The sequence below is a fragment of the Sinocyclocheilus grahami genome, unplaced genomic scaffold (assembly GCF_001515645.1).
Source record: "Sinocyclocheilus grahami isolate Dianchi unplaced genomic scaffold, SAMN03320097.WGS_v1.1 scaffold1815.1, whole genome shotgun sequence".
Taxonomy (NCBI): domain Eukaryota; kingdom Metazoa; phylum Chordata; class Actinopteri; order Cypriniformes; family Cyprinidae; genus Sinocyclocheilus; species Sinocyclocheilus grahami.
The window spans coordinates 171,437-176,865 of record NW_015506994.1 but is presented as its reverse complement, the minus strand read 5'-3'; the positions used below and the strand labels follow the sequence as shown (position 1 = coordinate 176,865).

The window sequence follows — 5,429 nt, the reverse complement described above, 5'->3', positions numbered from 1 at the left end:
ATCCCGACTAGTGTTTCCAGCTCTTCCGCCAGGAGGCGCTCGGTGGCCGGAAGAGCCGAGTCCCTCATTCACATGCGTTCGCATCTCTGCACGGTTTTTCGCATTATTGGGAACGTATCGGGTAGAAAACATATTATTTTGAGCATGTTCATTTGTAGAATTGATAACCGGAATGCAAATTAAAATACGTATATATTACACATTATAAAATTGTGTCCAAGTAATCCATGTGCAGGAATCAACGAACAACTGTGATTGGTCCATCCTGACCAGCGCTGAGTAAAGTAACACGCATCACGTGACAATGCCGCTCCGCTGGAACAGACGTGAGGACAACGCTTTATTAAACGTTTTAAAGAAAAGACATCAGTGAATGCACTCTTATCAAAAACATGCATTGATCTGTTTTTTCGTCAGATATGCTTAAACCTCAGTTAGTTTCCGGGTTGCCAGGTTTTCACAACATAACCTGCTACTCAAAACTAGCCCATAGCGTTCCGGGGGTAAAATACACTTTTTTTGTTTGTTTTTGTTCCCCTGGTAAAATTAGCATTCCAGGGGATAAATATGGCATTATTGGGGTCGCTTCCACCCGCGGACGTGAAAAACAACCGGTGGCATCAGTGTTAAAGTAGCCCAATTCCACGGGGAAACTGCGGACGGGATCTGGCAACACTGGTTAGTTTGTTAAAGGTGGGGTAAGAGATTTCTGGTAGCCAGTGTTGACAATTGAAATCACCAAAACAAACACGCCCCTACCCCAAAAGGGTCTCGCCCCTATTTTGATAGCTCCGCCCCACACATACGTACGCAACCCAGGCAACGATTAGTTCTGTGAAACAAAGCAAAACCAATGTTACACCGTGTCTACACCAGACGCGAGTGGCGTGGCGCGACAAAATACTATAGAACTCATTATAATCAGTGATGCTGTCTACACCATCGATATCTATGGTCTACACTGGACACGACAAATCCCCGACAGAAAACTGCTGCTGCGTTCTATTTGTGACGTATTGACACAAATTTCAAATGATTTTCAACGCTTGCTTTGATCGCGTCCAGTGTGCTAGACAGACTTTAGCTGTTGCGGTGGAGACACGGTGTTACTCAGCTATCGAGAAGAAACAAAGCAACCTCGGCGTGCTGCTGATTGGCTACAAGTTTGTTTTGCTAGAATCCGTTTTCTAAAGTGTTTTTGAAAAATCACTTACCCCACCTTTAAATAAATGTGTCCTTGTGTTTTGGGAAAACGATTTCAGTCAGATTACAGTGGCCTTGAATTCCCTCCAAGCATCGGATTATCTCTTCAAGAATTTAGTCATTGTGAAAAACATGTCCGTAAGTGATTATACACTCCTGCCACGCTTTAAAATGATTAATAATTAAATTTGCCAACATATGATGCTAAACAAATAAAAAATATATATAAATAAGCAGTGCCGTAATGTGGTAATTTTAATTAACACTAACAGTAGAAGTAAAAAAAAAAAAAAACAATACACGCTAAATAAAATGTACGAACTACAAATCCCATGAACCCTTGCGCGTCTACGCCACTGCATCATCAGAACGAGCGGGAGGAAGCAACTGGGTGCAACAGAAATACTTCTGCACCCAGAAAATCACATCAAACACCACCTGTAAGTACAAACTCAATATTCATCCGCGAAGTTTATTCCAGAAACGAGTGTCTAGTGTCTAGTAAATAGGCTGCGTCACTTAAAACGTGCTTTGCGTGCTGATCATGTGTCACTGTGTATGAATATGAAAACACGTTTATATAGAGACGCGTACATTTATGTAAACAAACGCTTCACTTAAGGGGTGACCAGTGGTTACACTATTAATAAGAATATTTAACGTTTTAACATGTAAAGTATGTTTACATGGGATTCATGTATGAGTGAAGTTTAATTAATGTTAATAAAAATATTTTAAATGACATTTACATTGTTAATAATAGTAAATGTAACATGAAAAGTGATAATGTTAGTCAAAATGTAGTGGGTTTGATGTGAGTCAAATGTTATCTGTATAATTCACATGAACTTTTCTTTGTCTGTTTAGCAGCAGAGTTAAAATCATGTTACACTCTTGTGTGTTCCTGTGTTTTCTTCAGTTGGGGTCAAGATGGCATCAGATGCTGTGGCAGATCTCGCCGACTCATTGGCCAAAACTCAAGTCGACGAGGGCGAGCTCAGTTATAAAGGACAAGGCCTTAAACTGGACAACGCTCAGTCTGGTGAGCTGCCGGTGATCTCCTGGTTTCACACGCTTGTGCATCTTTATGAAAGAGTAACAGAGGTGATGTTGTGTGGTGTGCAGTGGAGGAGATGGTGAAGGCGATCGAGGAGTTTGACGGGCTGCTTGCGCTCAGACTGGAGGGGAACACCATCGGCGTGGAGGCAGCGCAGACCATCGCTAAAGCCCTGGAGAAGAAGAGCGACCTGCAGGTGCATATGCCAGATCATCTCGACTTCTTTCATTTATACCTAAACCCTAAACACATCAGTAGTTGATAACCACTGATAAGCTACTACTAAATATTGTAGAAACTTAATTTTCTGTAAAGTTGCTTTGCAACGATTGCAGACAAATAAACTTGAATTGAATTGAAAAATAGTTCTCATGATTTCTAGTCGTGTCCATTTTTGGAAGACCAAACAAAGTAGTTTCACTTTCACAAGTTGGCGGCAGCAACAATAAAGTTACGCCTTCTTTCTTTGCGTGAACATTTGGGCGATGTTATGCTAATATTACCACATAGTGAGGTAGATATGTGGGGGCGTGTTTAAATGAGCCATTTTAGGGGGGCGTGGACGAGTCTTAACTTTGATAAAGAATATCTCTTTAGATTTGAGACTTTAGTCTTTGCAACTTCAGGGATCTTATCTATGCACGAACAGCTTGTAACACTCCAAAGAGAAAGGAAAACTTGAAATTGCATCATATGACCCAAAAAATTGCATCATATGAAAAAACAAAACAAAAACAATGCTAAATCAAGTAAGTAAATGCATCCAGTCATGCAACATTTGGACAAAAATAAGCCAGCTTATTAACTTTTAAAAGGCAAGAGAAGACAAATTACATCTATTTTGTTCTTGAAATCAAAGGCTAATTTATTTTTATTTTTATTTTTTTTTTTACAAATGTAGCTGTCATTTGATGGAATTTCATCCAATTAAGACCATTGTTAGCATGGACAGGTTGTGCGACTTGAGTTCATTAAAAAATAAAAATAAAATACAACCCAGACAACATTGAATACAGGTTCACTTTCAGCGAGAAATATATGATTTATGTCATTCACAAATTTAACATGAAAAAGTATGTTTTTTTTTTACAAATGTAGCTGTCATTTGATGGAATTTCATCCAATTAAGACCATTGTTAGCATGGACAGGTTGTGCGACTTGAGTTCATTAAAAAATAAAAATAAAATACAACCCAGACAACATTGAATACAGGTTCACTTTCAGCGAGAAATATATGATTTATGTCATTCACAAATTTAACATGAAAAAGTATGAAATATAAGGTGGGAAATAAAATTAGGAATTATATTTCAGTATATTATCTTGCAAAACCTTTGCGTTCCCCTAAGAATCTTTGGATTCTTCCAAGTAATTTGAATATATAATTTATTAAAATATAATTTTTAAAGTTTAAATATAATTGGTTATACTTTACAGTAGGGTTGGAACGATATACAGGTATGACGGTTTATCACGGTTTGAACGTGCACGGCTATCATACCGTAAATATTTGCATATCTACGGTTTAAAAAAAAAAAGTAATAAAAAAAAATCTCACCCACACACATATGCAACTTATTTCCGCTCGGCTGCTTCACTCTGCATTCACTTGGCTGCTTACACGTACGTGCAGCGGAGAAAATGACAGAGACCGAGATAATATCTAGTAATATCCATCCCTGTTGAAAAAAAAGTTAAAATCTGCAGTATAGGAATACTTCAAATATTTAAAAAAAAAACGAACGTGGAGTTGTCCTTGAGGACGGATCCAATTTGCAAAAAATGTGGACGCAAAGTGGCTGCAAAAGCAGGCAATACATCCAACATCTTCGCTCATATTTGCGGACACCATCCCTCTGTGCAGATGAAGGTGTGTCGCATTAATAACAAGTTATAAGTTAAGGCAGTATGATTTCCGTGTAGCAGATGGAATCCCGGTGTAGTCGTGAACATGGAGTTTACAGTATAACGAGGATGTCACGTAAAACAAGCTGATCTGATGGATGGATAAATCAAAAGTAGATATGATATGTGTCTGGGAATATTTATGCGCAAAGAGACTGCTATATAAATAATCTGCTTGTTTCTGCATGTCTCTGAGTGGCGCAGTTTTATCTACTGCATACATTTGATTTAATTTGAAATTATGACAGAAATATATTAGCATTGTACAATGTACTTCAAAGTTATAATAACAACAATAATAATATTGTTTATAATGAAATAATTTATTCAAACATTGTTTTCAAGGAATGTTTGTCCATGTTTTAACTTTGCCAAAAATAAAAGTTGTAAATTTTCATTTCATAACATTTTAAAACATTCATTAAAATGTTAAAGTGTCATATAGATATACATAAGGTGTACAGCTTTATTTTGTTTATTGTTTTTTAAACTTATTTATTTATTTTTTCACAAGGCAGACTTCAATACTTTCATTAAAATGGTTTCAAGTTTGTTGTAATAAAGGATTTGTTCCCTCAAATAACTTGTTCTTGTTCTTTTAAGTCATTGTTACTGAAAATAATTATTGTTTAATACATACCGTGAAACCGTGATTTTCTGAGACAATTATCATACCATGAAAATATCATACCGTTACAACCCTACTTTACAGTAAGGTCTAATTTGTTAACATACATTAGTTAACATGAGCTGACAATGACCAATATGTTTATTTAATATAGCAATTAGGGTTGTGACGGTGAGGAAATTTTCCCACCGGTTAATCAACATGTGACCACAGGTATCACCGCGGGGGCGGGGCGTTCCCTCTTTTTCTAGCTTTCCTTCGCTTTTAAATAGCTTAAAAGTGCCGTGCGCATTTTACTTTCACTTTCGAATTAGCGGCAGTTCGGCGTCAATTGCTTGAATGCAACAACAAAATACAACATCAAACTCACTTTAGCCTATATATATAAAATACACCATGCTATAGGGCAGGCTATATCTAATATAAAATAACAAATAACTTACATAAAGTTTAAATGTACAAAACTGGAAACAAGTAGACATGTATAATATATAACCAAATAAATAAGAAATGTAGAACGTTTATTAGCAAAACGAGTAAGAATGCTTGGAGGCACGGCATACACCTTGATGTCAAATTAAATAAATAAATGACACAAAGTTTAAATAAAGTAAAAATCAGCAAACAATGTGGAA

General features: G+C 36.6%; 1 pseudogene; it reads left to right on the top strand.

Annotated features, from left to right (window-relative positions):
• Positions 1-1,556: 1,556 nt before the first annotated feature.
• Positions 1,557-5,429, top strand: part of LOC107572815 (ran GTPase-activating protein 1-like) — a 16,337-nt pseudogene continuing 12,464 nt past the window's right edge.